Source organism: Bombus pascuorum, chromosome 14 (genome assembly GCF_905332965.1).
Source record: "Bombus pascuorum chromosome 14, iyBomPasc1.1, whole genome shotgun sequence".
NCBI classification, from domain to species: domain Eukaryota; kingdom Metazoa; phylum Arthropoda; class Insecta; order Hymenoptera; family Apidae; genus Bombus; species Bombus pascuorum.
The window spans coordinates 1,953,018-1,974,806 of NC_083501.1; the positions used below are offsets into that span (position 1 = coordinate 1,953,018).

Genomic DNA, 21,789 nt, shown 5'->3' on the forward strand with positions numbered 1-21,789 from the left:
ACGTTCGCTATGTACGTACTAAGCACCTAGGGACCGTAAATCGTAGAGAAAGAAGGAGGAATTCGAACGTTGGAAAAATCCAACGTCGAATGATACTCGCTACTCTCTGATATAACATTTAAGAAAATATTGATACAACAGACGCTGTAGTATGAATACCTACGTGGAAAAATACCACGAAACGACCTTACGCCACGAAGATTCCAGTTCATGAATTTCCACTCGGTACCCACGCTTTTTCGCCCGAGAGAAAAAAACTGGTCGCGCCGTGTTCTTTGTTCCGCGTGAAACGTTATCAAGGAGTCGAGCGAGATCGGCGTGTCTATCAGGTGCGGCCAAGACGAAGTTTATGTGCCTAGAAATTCAACCACGTTCCTCTCTAAAGCTGGCAGAAAGGAAAAGAGTAAAAGAGAGAGAGAGAGAAAGAAAAGGGGCCTATCTTTATAGGGGCGGTTGTGCAGATATCGCGTGAAAGCGCGCTCGTGACTCCGCGAAACACCGTGGGAGTGCCGCACCGATCGAGGGAATCGCTTTTCAGTCGAGATTCCTCCGAGCGAACGACTCGATGTCTTAAACGTTTATATTATGCGCGTAATTTCGCGCGCGCCCCTTGCTAGAAGAACCGGTGTCGTACCTTCTTCTGCGCAAGTTCCAGGAACGCGAGTCGTCTACGCGTGGGCGTGGACCAGAGAAAATGACCGCCTTTTTTAAAAACATACCGATGTATAATGTTTATCAGTCGTCGTGCATCTACAGGTTCGTAAAGATTTCGAAAAGTATAATTACACGAGCCGTTTCCTTCCTTTTCTCAAAGCGAAAGTACCATAGAACTTCGTTTATTGAGATCCACTTGCCTTATTTTAGCTCCAAGTCATCGCGAATATTCCTCGTCTCGCTTGACGCTTTGTACCCTGCTGGAACGTTGTCTCCACCGTTGATTCCTTAATACATCTCGCGAGATTAGCTTCAAAATTCTTGCAGTCGACTCGAGATTACCCACCAACCACCGCGCGCGGAGAACATTCCCACGAAACAGAAAAAATCCATTCGACATGGAATTTCGATAACTTCTCGGGCATCAAAGCTGAAAGCTGATACCAGAAGAGGTAAATGGCGCGTTGTCGGGCGGAAGTGGGTGCCAGCTCGATTCCCTCGGCATAACCCGTTGATTTACAACCAGAAACGCGTCGTGCACGCGGATTTCCAAGCGGCTTCTAGCACGGGTGTTAGAGTCTCGCGCGCCCCTGGATTTGCATAAATCTCGGAAACGCGAGGGAGCCGCGAAATCGAAAGTTGAGTGTCGGCCAGGCGGTGAAGCTATTAAGGGTATTCCCGGCGAGTTGGAGCGGGCGCGCGCGCGCAACCATAGCGTTTACGATGGAGGCTAGTCGAAGGAGGTTCCGTGGTTCCTTCGAGCCATCGAACGCCGTGGACGCGCGATTTATGGCGGACCAAGTCGAGGAATTTCTTGTTTTATTTATGGCCCGATGCTCGACCGACGATCGTCTAGAAAATATGTTTATTCCCGCGTCGGCCGGTCTACACCTGGTTGACTCCGCGGAATCGAATTCTGCCCTCCGGGGGATGCTCTCCGCAGGAAGAGCCGGATTCTTCCAGGTGAACACTGCTCTGCCATTGGAATCTTATAGGAAGCGGAGAGGGTGTTGAACCGTCGGCCAGATTACCTATCGGGGCTGCTTATGAAATTCCATCGTTTTCTAAGCTTCGTCGTTCAATTTTTACGTCGATAAAATAATTCCTTCGATATAGGCGTGCAGCATTCGCGAGTTTGATATTGGCATCGTAGATGTACGTATATAGCGATGTACGTGATACGTCGTTAGAACGCCTAATTTCCAACGTATTTACCGCTGTTACAATTAATAGAAAAGAAACTAAAATGAGAAAGTAGGATAGCTTCCAATTCGAACGCTAAAATTACTCCGTGTAGATCTATATCGACCAGGTAAGTAACAACACAGAACTAGTAATATGATACGAATGGTATCTACAACGATAGTCGTGAACAACGCTTTATACGATATGTATCTGGCCATGATGTATCTTATCGATAATTAAATCGGTTTCACTAAAACGCATTCTGTTTTAAATTAGGTATAGAATTTACCAACGAAATATCTTTTAATCTCGCCCGATCACGGTATGCAAATTTACCGCTGTTAATCGGTTTCTCCATCATCGAATAGCTACGTTAACTTCTTTCCGAGTCAGATTAAAGTAACGACGCGGTCGGTGTTAAATGGTCGAAATCGTGGCTCTGAATCTTCTTAAAAGCCAAATGTCGACATTTTTAATGCTCGTGCAATTAGGAAGGTAATCGTGAGATATCGTTGTATCGTTTCCATTTTCGATGGAAAATCGTCGAACGTTAATTAACATTTATTCGCGTTTTGCATTAGTTGGCTGTCGATAGCCGCGTTGCTCGCACTTGCGCGCAAGAGAGAGGAAACGAAAGGAACGAGCTACGATCATATGGCATTATGGACCTTTTAGGTACTACGTATCTCCAAGCTCCATACTTTCCCGTTACTTTATTCCCTTTCCTGTTAAAAGATAGGCGAAAAATACTCGTAACCGATAAAAATTAGAAACAGATCGCAATCTCTTGCGAGAAGCGCGTTCTATTCATACGTTCGGCTTAATGCAATTATCGCGATCGAAACTTTTTCACCTCGGTTTAATTCAATCATCGGCATAGTACGCAGAGATCACGGTAGTTTGCTACGGCTACCGCTCGTAGCAATCCTCGAGCCGAGCTGCGAGGCGAGAAAGAAGGAAAACATCGTGAACGGGCTATTTTTTAACACGGCTAAGTGATCTACAACCGGAATACGCTGCGAGAGATCGAGAGTCGTCCGCGATTACAGTCCACCGTGCACATACATTTCGAGTTTTCTAAATCAGACGTTCCCCAGGCAGAGATTTACCAGAGAGTAGCAATCTGGAGGTTAACAGGAGCCTGGCAGAGATTCCTGGTTCCGCTCGGCAAGAAGATCGTTCCAATTTCAGCCGGGGAATACGTGATATTAAATCGCGAACGAGCGGCTCATCCCTGCCAGCTAACGCTTAATCGCTCGAGGAAAGCTCGTGAATTCATTCCGGCAACGAGCATGTAGATTTATTACTGCCAGCGAATATCTGTTATCACTATTCTGTTATCATCGTTCCAGGGAAATACGTTTAAACGAGCCAAGGCGAGAACCATCCTTGGCGTTTTTAATAAATTCTTCCGGATACGTAAAAAATACTAATAAATTATTGCGTTGGGCATATCGTACACGAAAGGGAGCCGAGGTAAATACGAAACGCGTTTCATGGAAATGTTAGGTGTTGCGTGTAATCACGGAAACTCGGCATTTTAGTCGATGCTATTCGCACAGCGAACAGGTAAGATGCGGTTCCGTAGGTACAAGCGAATTTTCTTCTCGGATAAAATATTTGAGTTAAAATATGCGAGCGTAAGATAGACGATTTTCCTTTCTTCGTAAGAGCGCTGTAAGACCGAGGGGAAAGATCTTTAGCCAAGAAAAGGGTAGACCATCGTTACCTCGTCATAGCCGTTCTTCCAAGTACACCGCTTCTAGATAGCATTTGTCAATAATTTCTCGATAGTCCGTTCGAATCGAAAGAAATCAGCGTTTTACGCTGTAAATCGACCGCGTGTTTCCCTTGAAAGCGGTTTTCCTAGAAAGAGAAACTCATTGTCGTACGAAGGCCGTAGAATGTCACGCGAAGAGAACTGGGGAGATCCATTTTGAGGAAAGTAGGAGCACTTTCATTGAGAAATGCTTTCCAGGGGCGGAATCGTTTCCGGTTTTCACAGCACTTTCAATCGATTCAAGCAAATGGCAGTGACCCGATGTCACGCCAGTCGCGTCAAATCTATTTCAACTTCTATTCGATGACAAACTCTCTGTTTAGAAATTCATAATTCCATAAATTCTGTTATTCGAAGAAATCGCGTATCCAATTACCGAGGTAATTTCCAGCAAAAGATTATTAACGAAACGATCGCTCGCGTAGTAGAACGGACACGAACGACGAGACTAAAGATTCGACCAACATTCCAGCATCTGTTTATTCAACTATCGAACAATCCGCAAGAATCCGTAGACCATTCACGGTCTCGCAAACAATACACGCGAGAATCGCGGTGAAAAATGGTGACTTTCCGAATTGAAAGAAGCTTTTGTGACGGCGTCCAAGGTTGAAGCGGTAAAAGAACAACGAGCTGTTGATGGTTCTTCGAGTTCTATTGGACGGTGTCCTGTAATTAGTACTCGTGCTCGATGTCCGCCGTGCAGAAAGGAACCATTGAGAAATCTACTTTGCATAAGCGTGAATTTCAATCGTCTACGCTCGGAAAGAATAGATTTCGAAGGTGTCGCCGCGACTGGCTTCGTGGATCGACAAATATTTGTAAATGTGAGAGAGCATCCGACGTCCGCTTCTGCCAAACAGGATGTAATTTAATCAGAAAACTAGGAACAAAAAGGGTCGCGATGATTTCGTTGTCGGTTCGTCTGGCTGGCAACGAAAAACTTCATTATACCGAGCAATTTTTCACCGAGTATCGCATGGTAATATTGCATGGTATTTTAATAAATCTCTCCGACAGAACGAACGCTCTGTACGCGATGTACGAAACGGCGGCAATTAAAATAAAATCCAAAGAAGAAATATTTAAATTGAAAGTTTAATGCGAGATCGCGGTTGCTTTATGGGGTAAAAATAAAACAGGCTGATTTTATGGAATCTGCGGATCGTGTGTCTTTGACGGTATCCTGTAATTAACACGTGATCGATGCTTTGCATGTAGAAGGAATCCATCGAGAAATCTGATTTGCATAAGTATGAATTTTAAACTTTAAAGGTTAGCATTTAAATGGGAACGCGTGTATATTCTTTTTTGGGAACGAACGTCCATCCGGTGGAACACGTCGAATGCAATGATGATATCGTTTAATTTAGGATCATTTCCTTCGACGTGAGTCTCCTCTCTGCTTTTAATTGTCGACGTTTTTCTTCGGGCGATACACGCGCTTCCTTTGTGTCTCTTTGCCAGACGATGAAACAGTAAAACGTGTTTTTCATCTCCATAATATTCAAACTTATCGCGTATGCAATAAAGGGAAAAATGGCATCGACGAGTAATATAAAAAGAGCACGCGTTACGAGCAACGATGCTCGAGTCTCGGCTAAATTAATAAAGGTGATTTTTCTTCCCGTGAACGTAGCCTTGAACGCGATGCGAAGGATGAACCACGCTATGCTATTGTTCATTCGTCAAACCGTATTCGTTTCAAAGATTTTTTCGATATTAATATTTTCCAGATATTTTTCTCGGAATAATTGCGCCATAATTTCTCCGAAACAGACTATAGAATAGACTAGAATCGAGCATATTTTTCGAGCACGCGAATGATAGAATTTCGCTACGAGTTCGAATAGAAACCGATCTTGCTTTTTCTCCAAATTCTAACGAGAACGCGGTGGCTGGACGCGAATGTCAACGAGATCGTACGCGAAGCACAAGCAAACAGAACTCGACCCGTAATCCCGGGATAATTTCCGACGTCCCATATTACGGCCGCGGTATTCGCTACAGATGTAAATACCCGTGGGGCCCGAAGAGCCCCGTGGCTATTAAATACATAGGCTCGCCGGTGTTCGACAAATTGCTCGCATGAACCAGAATAATTAGCATCGCCAGCCTCCGGTGGAGGGTATATCCGCGGCCTCTGCAACAACGAACAACGACTCTCCCAAGGCGAACGGAAACTGCGCGAAGCGACGTGCAGCGGACGAGCAACGTCGTCGTCGAAGAGGCAAACGCAGCGCAGCGCCGCGACGCGTCTCTCCCTTTCCTTTCACTTTTCGTTCTACCCTCGACGTCTGTTGTCGTCCCTGTCGTTCTCGTCCGTAGCAGGATTCTCGCCATGACATCACGGCATGGCTCTCGGTTGCGTTTAATCAGACTCGCTGACTTGATGCAGCCCTCTGGTGCGCGCCGGCTGCTGCTTAAGAATGTAATTTAATATGCAACGTTACCGCGGGCCCCGGCGTGTCATATTTATAGGTATTTATGCATCAGCTTCGTGGGCACGTTTACGCCGAGCCGGTGCAGCCGGAGATCATTGAAATTACCCCCGGAGAGGCAGCGACGCGAAGATGCTCGGCTACGTGGGAGGAATTTATCGTTGTTTATCACTCGTTAGTTTCACCTCGAGGCTCGACTTTACGCGCGTCCTGCGTTCGAGTTCGAATCTTCTACGGATCTGATCGTGTTCTCCACGGTTTTATACGGTTCTGCTCTCTGTGCTTGGTCCTGCACCTGTCGTTATCGTAATTCGTCCCCGATTCCTACCTTGCACCACTCTCTCTGCTCCTATCGCGTCGCTTTTTACGACTTCCCTCCGTTCTGGCCAGATAACCGCACTTTCGTAATCTCTTTTGATTTTGTTTCCACCTGGTCTATCCGCCAAGTTTACTCCTTCTGTTGTATAGATAACGCGGTTTGTTTCCGTTCTTACGAAATTTGTGGTTTCGCGTTTCCGCTGCGACGATGGCTAGAAAATTTAGCCCGATTCGAGTCAACTTACATCTCGGTCCTTTACGACGATCTTTATCGTGCTGATATTTCGCACGCTAAAGCCACGTACATGAGAGTTAGGTTTTTACACGGATTTCTAGGGAGACGAGTTCGTGTCTAAAATGAAAATAACGAATTTATGGTATATAGTATGGACAATTAAGTTAATTGGGCGAATTAGTAATTTTACTTACTTTCATTCGATTCGCATTTATCTCTAGGATTCCTTAATTGGAAGAATACTCCGTAAACTAATTCGTACGTATTTTTATGTTTCCATATCTTATTTGAAACGTTTCACTATCTTCGTTTGTTAGAAAGATAACTAGAATTTATGGTATCGGCGCTCATCAAATTTCTTAATACGGCGGCCTCATATCCTTTCAGGATATACGTTCGTATAGATATAATTATAGAGTAGCGGAATATTCGACGCAATCCGTGCAACGTTTTCAAAATCCAATTCCCAGGAATGAGAAAATTCATGGGTGCAATTACACGATAAACTACACGTAGAAAAGTATCGTAATTTGTACGAAAATTCAATCTTCGACTGTGAACCGGTTCCACGCTGCTAAAAATTCTCGTTGCTATCATATTGGGATCGATAAATGTAGCGCGATTAAACGTAAGCGTTTCGGTAATCGCTTCAAAGTTGAAAACGCGCGGCTCCAGAAGGTGTACAATAAATATTAGCCGCTGTCAATTACGGTGAGCTATTATTTTCAGGTAATTCGCGCAACAAAAAGTACCTTAATTGATATCCCGTGAAATAATGAACGCGAAAATCCATTCTGAAGCCGAACGTGTTTCAGGGGATCGTGTAACGAGTATTGATTACCCGGTAACCGATGGAAAAAAAAAATGTAGATCGTCGATTGATGAAAGGTTGTCGATTAAACTGAAATTAGAATGTGAATCGAAAAAGGACTCGCTCTCCAGGTATCGATAAAAATTGCAAGTTGCTAATTATACGTAACTCGTTCAAAGTGATATACTATATGTATTAATCTGAAAACGAAGATCTAACTACGTACCGTTGGCAATTTACAGAGCTATATATCTATAAAGTATACTTAAATGCCTCTGCTGTTTTTAAAGATAAATTATCAGGAATAACGAACGCGAAGATAGTAATAAAAATCGTAACAGATCGTTTCGCGTTGAACTAGATATGTATGTATTCGATGATAAATGAATTAAAATTGCAAATATCCCTACGTCCGTGTATCGTATGGTACGATGCATTTCAATTTACGCCGAAGACAATGCCATTGTCTAGCGATATTCCGTGAAACCAAACACAGGCAGAATCCATTACCGTTAACAGAATTCTTTAATTCAAGAAAGCTCGGTATAAGAGCCAGGCTTCCTAAGAGCCGCGCTTTATCGATACTCCGTGAAGTCATCAATGCGCCAAACACACGGTGCGCAACGTGCTATTACGGTACCTTGCTTCCGGCGGAACGTTTAATGTCGTCCTGGCCCATGGAACGCGTAGAAAATGCGGAAAATTGTGTCTTGACGGTCCACCGCGGGAACGTGTCGTTTTATAAATAACGCTGTTACGTAGTAATAACAAATTGCAACAACTTTGAGCCTCGGCTAGCCGACCGTTTCGTGAAACTCGAACGTGCAGAATACGGCTATTACCGTGATTGTCTTTATCATTATTATTATTATTATTACGTACGTTAGTGGTATTTTCTTTTCTTTTTTTTTTTTCCGTTGCTCCTTCATAACTTTCCGAGGAACGAATATACGAAACTATCTTTGCGAAGTTACACTATAGTTCCGAGATACACAGTGGCTGCGACAATTTCGTGCTTGTAAGAGACTGGCGAGTAGCAGGAAGAGTAAAAAGCTTGACTTTCCTATTCAGAATTAAGGGACAGTTTTGCTTAGCGAGTCAATCAGAGGGAATGAAACGCGCAGGAAGCATTGTATTTTCACACGTACTTCCAATCCATCTGTAACCATAATAGCTTCCTGACAACTCCCTGACGTATTGTCTCGTTTGCAAATATAATAAGACGCGTTCCTTCCTAGTACCTTCGTGTTTGGAATATCTTTCGGACCACCACGACGATGTTTCGAAAGTCGCACGAGACGTACTTCTCTTCTTTCCTTTTATATCTATCGTATTACGAACAGAGATACGTACATGTTAATTCAAATCATTCTCGCGATGCGTAACATTGAAATTTATACGGAAACATTCGCCAGGCGAAATGATTAAACACAGTGCTTTCTCCCGATGAATTATTTTCTTATTTTTCCAAGCACAACTCGTAGAATACAAAACGTAGAATAGTCTCGTGGCTCATAGTACTGTATATCCTAAGAAACCTTATACGTGTACCCGTAGAACTCTATATTCGCGGAACACCGGATCGATAGCGCGAACCGCATCGCGTTAGCATCGATCACGTTGGAGAAGCTCGATCAATCGAAGAATCGACTTGTTCGATATTCGCTGTACCTTCGGTCACGCCCTCCTTGTCCCAGAAAAGGGAGTGGTTATGCTAATACTGGGATCTGTATTCGTACTTTGCGACACTCTTGGTATTCGGTGCACGCGATCGTACACGTGTTTTCAGAAGTCGTTTCTGCGTTTCACGAATATCCGTTAGAATCAGCTAGAATAAGTATCTATCCTAGCTTTTGCCACTTTTTATCAAACGCGTGAAATTAAATCGCAATAAATAGCAAAAGTACGTTTGGTAATTCGCGTTTAAAGATATTACGTGTATTATTTATACATGTATGCATTGGTATGTATTCGTGACATGTATGGACGCGACATAACCAACTCTCATTCACTCTTCTGCTCTTTCAGCCCTGACAAGAGTAACTAAAGACTAATTACAAACTGACTCGTGCAAGCATCCTCCACGGCATTTATCCTCGCGCCTACACGTTCTTTCTCTCTTTCGCTCAATTGAGGCAAACTCTACGGACATTTCTAAAAAAAAAAAAAAAAAAAGCATTTGCAAGCATTTAGAAGCATTTGCAAGCTGCTTTGTATGTAACCATTTTGCTAGTTGTTCCATGCTCTTCCTCGATATAGACTTCCTTAATAGACTCGTGGAGTGCAGCAGGTAAAGATCATCTACGACTTTAGCGTTAAATACTTGATGAATACCCACTATTATACTCCTCGTTTCTTTTCTACGTCGCAGTGAAAATATCGCAAAGTAATCTGTACTACGACGTTCTACTAAAAATATCGCTAAGTCGAACAACAACGTCGAATTAAATTTGCTAAGAGGTTGGATTCGAATTTAGAGGAAAGAATTCTTTAAATATCGCAGAAATTCAATTTAGTGGGAAATATGGCAAGTCATCTCTTCGTATCGCATGCCACAGCTTTGTGAAACATAACTTAACGCGTTGAAATCGCGTTTCCTCTCGTCTCTGCGAAAAGGAACAACGGGAAATAACACAGTAGAGAATCGTAGCGTGCATTGGAGCAGAGTGAGCTTAGCATTACTCGGTGAACGATAAGCGGGTGAAGGCCCGCAATAAAGAAATGATACGAACCTGACGTTCGAAGGAATACATTGAATGGTAGATCGCCGAGAGATTGCCGTGCCTCAAGGTGTGACTATACCACACGATTGATGATCAGCGTCAAAGATCTAGATCTCTCTATCAAAAATAAAAAGCCGCTCGTCGAGAATATTAAGAGCCGGCGAAGGGCTGATAACTTCATATTAAGGCATCTGGTATTTCTGTCTTCTCGTTATTCCTTTCAAATCTATAGAGGTTTACATCGAAGATCGTAACTTTTAACCATCTGTAAGTAAACACGCGTGTTTCGGATTCGAGTAATTTACGACGCATCTCTCGCGATGCAATTCCTCGCAGGATTCGAGTTCGTCTATCCGATCGAGCCACCCTGTACATGGTGACAGAGGGGTTGTTGAACCTAGGGAGTAGGCTCGTCAACGCGGCGACGTTGAGTGGCCGTAAGGAACTCCGAAGCGCCTCGTTTCAGCAGTCATAATTTTCAGGATTCCTGATGCAATGCTATAAAACAAAAGGCTCTGGTCTGGGCAAGGCGGACGGTATTGCGACGGCTCTAAAGATATCGTCGAACGGTGACGCCGTGAGAAACGACACCCTGCGTTCTTCCTCTCTTTGTTCCTTAGCCACGTAGGTGTGTTATCATTCCAAGAAACGTTGCCAGCGAACGTGTTCAATTTCGAAATGGAAAAGCTTCGGCTCGTTCAACTTTCTTCCCCATAGAGTCGAAGGGATTCGCCAGGGCAAACATAAACGTCTCGACGTTTCGAAATTATTCGGAACGTCCGTATGGAAATGAAACGCGTTTCTACGTTTTAGTCGGGCGCGGACGAGTATCTGCGGATTCATAACGTAGCAACATTTTGAAGGGAGACGATAAGTTCTTTGGTGAGAAGCTGTTTCCGTCTCGTCGAAAAGGCGATCTCGTTCAAAGCGCGCAAAGTCGTTGCGTGGACGTGTTTTACGATGTTGCTAGGGTGGAGGATTTAAAGCGAGTACACATACACGCACAGGACGCGTCGATACGCTGTGATAGCGTTTTCCACTATTTCCCAATGTTTACTATTATGTGCGAAGTCTATTACGTGGCTTGTATAATAGCAAGGCAAGACGAAAATAGGGCGACTTGGCGAGATTTCAAGCATCGTGCTCCGTACAGACGCGCGATATTAGAATATTTCTTGCAAACATGTTTTTTCGTCGTTCGGGATCGATTCTATTATCAGGTTGCAATTCTACCGCGAAAAGAAGCGTTTTACCTTGATTTTCAAGATCAAGGTGAATTTCGTGGCAAATTTTTTAATGCGTCTCCGTTGCTCGTAACGTGTCGTACTACTTTACAAGTAGATTAGGAAAGAAACGATTTATTATTCGTGAAACTCTCATGGGTGGTACCGGCGAACTCTATGCCGCGTTGGAAAGTTACAACAGATTGTTTTCGCCAGTAGGAAACTTCGCCATGTTACTTCCTTCCTGCAATACTTTCCATTATTTCAAAACTAATCAATCAACACGGTTGCCAAACATCCGCGAAGAAAGTCACTTCCTCGAGTCATCTGTTTGATAGATCCTAACACTTTCCCTTTCTCTTTGTATTCCACTCATCGAAATATTCGATCGTCCGATTCATATACCTGATGGCATAGACGAACCAGGCGTTGGCAGTTTCGCGATTTTATCGTTTCGCTTGCTGCGATCTCTCGGAATATATTTTACGCATAATTCACCGAGACTTACGCAAAAACGCCTGTGATACGCTACCTTCCTTACACGACCATATCGCGACACCCGTTTGTGTGCCATCAAAAGTATCGATCCAACAAACTTTTCTATTTCACTATTGGTTGTATCGGTCCGTTTCAAAGTCTTGTAAGTTTTATATGACTTTTCATCGCATTGACAAAATACGAGTTTGTTTGGAAAACTATGGAGTCAAGGAAATCGTTATCGATAATCGATTCTGTTACTTCGTCGACGCTCTGTGAGTTGTTAATTTCCATAGTTATACCTAAAATCTTCCAACCTTTCGTGAAACGTTGTTTCGAATCCAGTGACCTGCGAAAACGAAGGAGCATTCTTCAGCACCGCGAGTGTTATTTTCACGTTCGGTATCAGGATCGATCGCTAAGGTTTTCTGTGCTTCCGTTCGTCTAACATTCGCGTCGTCTGAATCAGAAAAATTCACCAAAAATTTCTTCTTCGAGGCTAACAAAATTGCGCGTAAAATGCGAGGCTAACAAAAGGCGAATGATAGTCACAAATTTTATAACGCTTTACGAATTTTAAGCTCTAACAACTTCGAACGACGATTTTGTCCGCTTCTCTCTGTCTAAACTCGTCCGAATACGTTTGACCCAACAATATCGTTAGAATTTAATCCATAAGTTAAGGTCACTAATCTGTGGAAGACACAATGTTTGTGTTGAAATAATATTCAACAATGTTTATTAAACAGAACTACAGAAGAATTGTTGATTGTTGGCCAGTTACTCTCAGACTAGACTAGATAGTGATCCATGATCCCTTAAATACTTTGAACCCCACTCTCTATACAGTAATGAGTACGACCTGCGTAAGGACACCTTTACCCTAAGCGTGAAACATCGTTGTATTCCAAAAATTATTCTGATATTACAAAACCTAACTACCAATTTGCTTCGAAGCAAGATCTAATATCTAGAAAAAAATGCTTCTGTTAAACTTTCTTTAACGAAAGATTCGAGTCTAAGCAGCCGACCGGCTCTAGCCGCTTAGAAAATCGCGAAGCTTCGTCGAACAAGTAGTTTCGATCGTAAAATACAATGAAGCGCGGATTAACATAAAGATGCCACGACCTATCAGAGATTCCTCTTCTCTAGTTACGTTTGGCGTTCGCGCGTAGCGAGCGTCACGCCGAGTCACGTGCACGTCCCGCACCGTCTTGAACGAGTTTCTCGGTGTTCAGTTCTCGAAGAATGACGTGCTTTCGAGCGAGTCCCCTACGGGCGCTCGCAACGTCTCGATCGTAAATAACCACCCTCGTGGCTGGATTTCTATTATAATAGCCACGCTGCACGCCGCGCAGTCGTAATAATTCACCGACCAATATTTATAAATAATTCATACTCTGGCGTGAGAATTTCCGCGTGTTTCCCGCGGAGGTAGCAAACGGTCTCTGGGCTTCGTTGGTCGAAATTTGACTCGAGTTACCAGCAAGACTGCGCCCGTTTAACGAGACCGCTGTCACGCTAATTTTCTTACACGCATCGAAATTGTTTCTCTCGAAAATGAATATGCGAAAGCTTGGTTGTACGTTGTCCACGTATTTCTTCGTGGAAGGTAGTTAGAATGCAATCTATTGCCAGCTATTTTGATTACACTCGTACATCTTTTTATCGACTGAATGCCTGCACCGATTATAGTCCCTAACATGTTTCGAGGTGTGAGTTTATGCGCGAGACGTACGTACGTAAGATTTAACCGCGTGACTGTACAATTTCACTAAAAACTGGTCTCGTTGATTTGCATAGCACATTTCAACGTGTTTGAAATTATTCTTCGGAATTGTTACATATCTATGTTATTTCATGATTTATGGATCAAGGTGCTCGCGCTCGGAGGATTAAGGCTTGTAGGATAGTACAGGTGTTTTTACTCCTATAATGGTGTTGTAGATAGCTCGTAAGGACTGGTCGATTTGCACAGGCACGAAACACTTCTACGATGAATTATTTGAGTTTGAAATGACTCGAACTTTGCGAGCATTAAAGGAGTAATAAGATTGTTAGCTGTTGCTACATGATTTGCAAAGCTATTAGCTGTTATCTACCGTTGAAGCTTGTTATAGACTGTTGCCGCCGTAGATCACACATATATCAACCGTGATAAATTTTGAACTTTCAACATATTTGATAGACAGCCAGTTATAGATACGTACAGTTTAACGTGAGAAATTTAATTCGCGATGCAACAGCATATTTGTTATATCCTGGAATAAATTGACGTACAATTGCGCTTGTCAAAAAACTCTAAGCGATCCATTCGATTCTCAGTCTGAAGAGTACATTTTCCTTGCTTATAATCGAGTAGCAAAGTTTTTCCTGGTGTCCTGGCATTTCTCTACAGATTCACGGGGATACAAGGCAAATATCGAGTGAAAATCGCGAAACGAGTAAAGAAAGGACACCATTCGCTCCTTCTTTGAAGGCAAAAATAAAGACCAGCGTACACGAAACCGGTAATTTTCACGCGTCGGTAATGAACAGTTTCCCAAGAGAACCACAGCTCGGCAGCCGTAAAACAATCATCGGACGTTTCTTCAAAAACAAAAGGAGAAAAAAAGGTGGCGCTTCCACGGCACGGTATAGTCGGTCGGGCGGCGAAACGCGCATTCCCTTAGAAAATGACACGTAACAATGTTACGCTGGCCGCGGGTAAAGCCGGAACGAAGCAGAAACGGAGTTTCGCTAACCGAAAAATTCTCTTTGGACGGCGATCGAGGGAAACGGGTCAGCAACGTATCAGCCCAACCGCGCTCCCGTTGCACTTGGCATCCTGTAATTTCGTAGTCGTCTCTGATTGCTTTTCTAGAACGCCACCGTCGGTTTGCCTCCGTCAAAGTGGCCACTTAGGCCACACAGGGAAAAGGAAGCTGTATGGACCGCGGTCGAACAGCGACGGATGAGAGAAACGGATCAGGGATACCGCAAAACTTAGACTTTAACGCGCTTTAAAGATTACGGTTGGTGTTGCGTTAATTCAACGAAGAATTTGCTTTTACTGGAAGCGACGCGAAAATGCCCGCAAATAAAACTGAACGAAGAATAAAGTCCGACTAACTTTCGAAGCTAGTAAAACGCTTTCAATCTTCGAGTTTGCGCAAACAGAGACGCGCAACGAACTGAACACAATTGATACATAGACGAAATACGAATACAAGAAACTCGACTTACGACGATTCACTGCTATCGCGTTTCGCGTGTATCGGACATTTTTCATCGATGTATGGGAACTTTAGGACTAGTCTGCTGATAATAAAAGCTGTTAAACAGTGAACGCATTACATCCTGCACTGGTTAATCCAATTTCATTGGTATAACTGCGGTTCATTGGTATAATTAGATCGTTTAATACGACTAGATGACTTTCTTTACTGCCTGTGCGGGAGCTACAGTTCATCCACCTATTACTCTTACTTGTACTTGTCAGAGCAACTGTTAAATTCGACTCTATTGGGCGAAAGAAGAAATAGAACAGATGCAGCTTTACATGGAAAATTTAAACGAAACTTTATCCACGAGAGATCCTTTCGACGAGTAGTTGCCATTGTGTCAAGAGAGTAGACACGCAAATTTATTCCAAAACTCACTTCTTCCTATAATATTTTTCTTATCGGCAACTGGACTATATCCCTGACTAAACAGCGATTATAATTAATTTCTGACATAATTTCAGAGCAGATAATTTCGTTGCTAGAGAATTTCTTTGAAATTACCGAAGATGTCTGCTGAACGTAAAAATGCGTCGATACGTTATCGCTTAACTCCTAATAACTTCTTCGCGACGCTACTGTTACGTAAATCACTTAAGTAAATCTCTTAGTCCGTACGTTCCTCCAAAACCCGAACGGCGAGATTCTTTCCATCCCGAGTTCGAAAATCCTGAGAACGTTACCAAAGAATAACGGCGAATCTACTTTTTTGGACAAGCTAAAATCGCCAGCTAATCACTGGTTTTTATGCGATTCTTTTCCCAGTCGAGCTTACAGTACCAAAGCGATCATCGGTCATTCTTAGCTACCCAATTCCTCGGCGCCGATTTCCACCTTGTTCAGGCACGGTTGCTCGATCATTCACAATCAGAGTTCGTTCAGAACTACAGTTATGTACTGAAACATCTAGTCGCGCCACCATCCCAACGTAATCGTACTTACTGGAGTCTTTTTGTTGGCAAATTTTCTACTATTAAACTTTTTACGCCTAATTGTTAAGAGCGTAACGCAAAAACCCGTCCAAGACCGAGCGATTCTCAATTTTATCCAGATGTTCGGTTAGCTTCCCTTCGTTCTGCTAATCGTGTTAGAGCGGAGCCACGCTGTAAAAACATCAGGCGTGTTAAACAGTGTCTACTCGCACCGTTTTGCGAGAACTTTCAACCTCGCCTAGCTCTACGACAAGCTGGCACACGTAAAACCTGGCCAAGTTTCAGTCCATCGCGTCGCTCTTCCGTCCAAGCTAGAAGCAAAAGGAGCCGCGAGACGCATCACCGTTCCTAGCATCGTGCCATGTGAACAAACTCGTAGCTACCGGTCCAGCGAGTTGACTTAATCCAATGAAACGAGTCCCCGGACGCGACTTCCAGGACGAGCCGACGATCCAGGGGGGACCAGCGTGTATACGTGACTACCGGTAGCACATGTACACACCGAGAGACAGACAGGGAGAGGCACGCTTAGCGCGGCTCAGCTTCGAACGGTGCCTCCGATCACGTAATCTGACTAATCGCTTCCGGTTTCGCGGACTCGCTTCCAGTATTATAGCCACGCGAGCTAATGCCAGGCCATGTTCGAGGCGCTGATGATACGGCTGCTGCACGAGCACGGTCCACTAAACAGAGATGGGCGAACCGGCGAGCCGAGGGAATGAAAAGAGAGTGGACCACGTGATCCACCGCCAACAGCCACGAAGCCGAGGTTAAACGAGTCGTTTAACCCTTGGCTCGATGGGGGGCCGCGGCCAACAGGGGGATGCACGTGGCTGCGCGCAGGGTGCTTTCGGTGGTTCGCTCGGCTGCATCGAAGAAAATATCCTATGGCGATGTCTGATCGAACGACTCGTTCCCGAAAGGGGCAACCGAGGAGAGTCGCAATTGCTGCGGTTACGGCCACCGTGCCGCGGATCCTTCGAATGGCGCGCTATCTGCTTGGTCAATTAATAATATAATTTGCGGCGATAATGGGATTCTATTCGTGGATTGGCCGAGCCCGAACGACTGGATAGGAAGTCGTTGCCACTCTTGGTGCTCGTGTTCAGCACCAGGGGTTCGTGAGAGCCGTTTCGCCTAGATGGAAACGAAGCAGAGACGGTCCTGGCTCTCTTGGTTCTCGCTCTCGGCTCGCCATCGAACAGCTTAGCCGCGGATCTTCAACGGTTGCTCGTTCTCTATTGGTTATCGTGGTGTTCGCATATTCACCGACGTCGTGGCGGTACCGGGGGTAATGCGCACTGCTGAAAACGTTATTGCTTCCTATATTATTCTATTGATTTATTTACGTCCGAGAGGGCTAAAGCGTGTAATCCATTCCAGTTGCGTATTCAAAGTTATGTTGTACTTTCTAGCGAGTAAGCACGTAAACGCAATTTTGCCAACTAAATCGCTTACGTATCTCGTTATAAGCGTTATTTGCATTACCCGAACAGAATCTAGACAGTTGTTTCGTTGCAGGTGATTTTTAAGCGTGCGTGTCCAATTGTACGATGTTCTTTTTTTTTTTTTTTTAGTAGAAATATAGAACCAGCTACCAGCTATTTGTTCGAATTTGGATCGTTCTGCCGGTTGTCAGGGAGAAACTCGAAGAAACGTCGTCGATCGGGCGTAACCGAAACGCGTTCGACGATGAAAGTCGACGAATGCGCGGTCTCGCGAGCGTAACAGTACGAGAGCGAGCGACGCGTTGTATCAACCTTTTTCACGCGACTGTGACTTGCAGTATCGCGTCATCGACCAGCTTCCTGGATCTCCGCGGGTCTTTAAACTCGTTGCATCGATAGTAGCGTGCACTGAAAGACCTTGACCTACGGTAAAGGAAACAGAGCCGATGGTAGAGGAAGTAATAGCGGTCCAGCTAGTGGCTGAACGATAATGCCGAGCCTTGCAAGCCCCGTGCGCGTTAATTACAGGTTGCGTTGTTCGTTACGTGGCTTTTTGATTCCCTCGCGATCCCTGCCTCGCGGGTTGATCGATTTTTTTTTTTTTTTAAAGAGATACACCGAGCACGACGGAGAAAGAAACGGACAAAGACGAAGAGAAACGCTCGAACTCGAGATTACTAGCTACCTGCCGGTCAGCGAGGCGTTCCATCGAGAAATCGACAACGCGTCGAGTGATACCGTATGTTTCTTCCTCCTAGCGACTGTTTAAGGGACAGCCTGTAATTAAAGATACGCGGTTAGCGGCTGTTCGAATCTTACTTTTCGTGTAATAAAGGATTCCGGAGTTCGTGCAAGAACAAGTTGCAGCGGTGTTTGATTTATGGTGGCGTTTAGGCTGATGGGCGTGTCGCGTAAAACGAAACAGTAGAATAAATGAACGTTGTTTACTGTTATCATACAGCGCGTAATATCCAAGCAGCGATACGAGCGAAAAGGTGATGATGATTTTTTTTTTTTTTTTTTTTTTTTAATAGAAAAATACATCGATCATGCGGATTAACGCTTTTCGGAAATTTCGTCCGTCCAAGGTTCCGGCTAATTCCTCTGCCTCTCGACTTTTTCTCGTACATCGAGTACGCGTACGCAGCGAGCGAAACAGCGTTCGGAAAGAGCCAACGAGGACGGTGCATTCGCTGACAATCGTTACCGATTGCCAACGCGGCTAATAGAACGTCTGGCATGTCCGTGGGTATTGTTAGCGCCTAACCGGCGCACTTTGTTCCCTTTCGAAAGAATGTGCAGCCGCGTGCACCCTTCTGACGTTGCAACACGACGATGCACCTCGCGGGTCCTCGTGACCGGTTTGCTCGAAAGGATCGTGGTATATCCTGATTACTGGCACAACCTTGCGATCACCGGGCAACGGAGCGACTCTGGGAATCGTTGGAGTTACGATTTCAAGGCTAGAGAATGTTGCAACTCGAGGGAAACGTTCTCGCGCGCGCTCGCATTCCTCGAAAAAGTCAAATCGCGTCCGCGTCTCCATCCGCGTCTCGGACGCTCGTTTAACATTCTGTCTGTCTTTGCGAATATTTTCAATCTCCGGCGGCTCGTCTTTCGGTTCTATCGAAGAAGGAAAGAACGAAAAACAAAAAGAGAGAGACGAGATCGTTGATCGAACAAGATCTTCGTCAAACGAGATGTTCGGCGTGTCGTTAGAGCACCTACAATTTGAGCTCTGGAAAAAATGCATCGCTATCAGGAAACCATTACCATGGGAAGACGAAGCGAACAGAAAAAGCTCGTATCTGCTGAGAATCGTCATTAACGCAGGCGGTAGATTGAAAACAGATGTTGCATAGACGGACGAATCGAAACTCGAAATTTTTGGTAATAACACGCGCCGGTATGCACGCGAATGCAAAGAAGAGAGATACGAGAAAAGACATTTGAAGCCACAGGCAAGAGATGCCGGAGAGTCGGTAATGGTCTCAGTGATTATTTTATCATTATCTGTAATGGTTTCTGGGTATGGGAGATTTGGTTCGTATTTATGGAAAATTAATAACTGGATGATACTTGCAAATTCTGCAGCGGAATGCAGCGCCGTCTCGGCAACGACCAATCGAAAAGCCGTTTATTTTGCAACGCGATAACGATCCCAAGCACGCTATCCAAATGGTAAAAAAATATTCGAAAAATTTGATGCCTCGATTTAAATGTCGTTGAAATTACTGAAAAATTACGCAGGAGTCGTGTATAGGAGAATGGAACCCGATCCCCTGGCTATTCGCTATTGCCGCATCCGCAATTACGCGCAAAACGAAGCGCAATTCGAAAATGTCAGAGCGCGGGATAAACAGCACGAGTCCATTCTACTTTGGTACTTGGCAAATCGATCGGAACGCGAGGAATAGTTGCGCAACAAAGCACGAAATATCACCGAGCGGATCCGTTCGGGTAAATCGGTAATCGGTTTCGAAACGGGCGTGAACAGAAGAGAAAAAAGAAGGGAAAAACGCAGCGGATTAGTCGGCGGTAGAGGCTGGCTGGTGGCTGGCCAGCCCGGAAGAAATCGAGAGTGGCTCGACAAGAGAGCCGGGACAAGGTCGTAATCCCAAGGAGGTTGGAAAGGAGAGAAAGCATTTAACTGAATCGGTGTGCTTCACCGGGCCCCCGTATTCTCGAAAGTATCGACGCGGCACGGTTGCATAAGCAACGATCCTAACCCGAGGCTATGGGCGAGGGATCGATTTAATTTTTCGTCTCAGCCTACAACGTACGGTTTACGAGTGAATTTACGAGGATCGTGAACGTATCGGTCCAGGGACGCCGTGCAACGATCCCCCAAGATAGAAAGTCGAGATACTACCTACGTACGCGATATATAATTCGATATTTGTTAGAACAGACTGATCGTGAGCTTGATTAATGATCGGGCAGGGACCGCGGCCCGCGTCAATGTTACTTACGCGCGTCAGATTGCAAAATTTGTCGCCTGTGCTGCTTCGGAATACGATAAGGTGGTGTCCAAGATACCGTTTCTTCTTTTCTTACTTTTCTTCGTTCTTTGTTTCTTTTTTTTTTTTTTTTTTTTCATACGAGTAGCGAGGAAAGGCGGTGCAGACTCGTAAATGGTTGTACAGACTCTGTTTCGCGTCTTTACATTCGACGTCTTAATTTGTGAATTAATCTAACAGTATTTAACAGCTTCTTCCCAATGCTATAAACGTTTTAGAATACGAATATGCTTTCAAAGTGGCACTCGTTTCACGGTCTCTCGCGATACTCTTGCAATTGTCCGACTTGCACAACGTCTCTCTTGTTTTATATCCTAACTATCACAAATTTCCTCTTTGACGTTGTTACACGTAAAATGTTAATCCGTTTAGGAAAGAGTATAAGAAAATGTATACTGTTAAGATAATAGGACGTTTAAATAGGAGAGGTTGATGGAACTTCCGATGGTACTTGTAACTTGTTACTTGTAATAGTCGTAACGCATGGAAGACAATCGAGCGCGTTACCGCGAGAAACCGACCGATCATAACGAACGTTTGTTTATTTTGAATAAAATTCAAATCACGACTGAATGATTTGATAAATTAATCGTGTCACAGGTACATTATGCGATACGAATCGAGATGGCAATTCGAAATTGAACAAAGATCCTTAAAGGATCGAAGGTATCGAAACGCTTCATTGCCAACGCTAGAAATAATACGTCACGACGATTTCTTTTCATTGAACAAAAGTCGCCATTGATCACGGTCGAACTGACGAGAAGATGAAAAACGATCGTATCGATTCAGTTGCAAATTGTTACGCAGAGCGTGGTGAATTATAGCGTTAAATAACCAGGTGTGAACGACCGTGGTACAGATCGTATACCGGATTAACAAGGATACACGTGGCGATCGTGTGTCACCCATTTTGTTCAGGGATATGTTACAGCGATTAACAGGAACTAGCGATGGAACTGATTCTAACAACGGTCGGAAGCCTCGAAACAAATACTTAACGACAGCCATACGCCAAAACGTTAGCGCGTCTTTTTGCTTGCTCGAGGGAATAAAATAAATGGAACTCGAAGAGCCAAAAGATTCGCTAAATCCGTGCGAGTATCTCGTTTCGACGTTTGAAACAACCGAAAAGTAAATTACGTTCGTAGCATGCTAAATCAACCATGCTGAAGAAACGCACGCTGAACGAAACTCGAAGAACCAAAAACCTCTACCGTATCCTTACGCGCATACCACGGTCGCAACGTTCGAGACAACCCGCAAATAAATTACAATT

At 44.3% G+C, this 21,789-nt stretch overlaps 1 protein-coding gene and 1 long non-coding RNA gene across 4 annotated transcripts in view; one reads left to right on the forward strand and one right to left on the reverse strand.

Moving 5' to 3' along the window:
• LOC132914253 (uncharacterized) overlaps window positions 1-21,789 on the forward strand; it is a 45,978-nt gene that overhangs the window by 11,477 nt on the left and 12,712 nt on the right. The window lies entirely within an intron of this gene.
• Window positions 9,384-21,789, reverse strand: part of LOC132914287 (uncharacterized) — a 111,044-nt gene continuing 98,638 nt past the window's right edge. The window contains exon 4 of the long non-coding RNA XR_009659553.1: window positions 9,384-9,578. This is a non-coding gene — a long non-coding RNA (uncharacterized LOC132914287). The remainder of the gene's footprint in view (window positions 9,579-21,789) is intronic.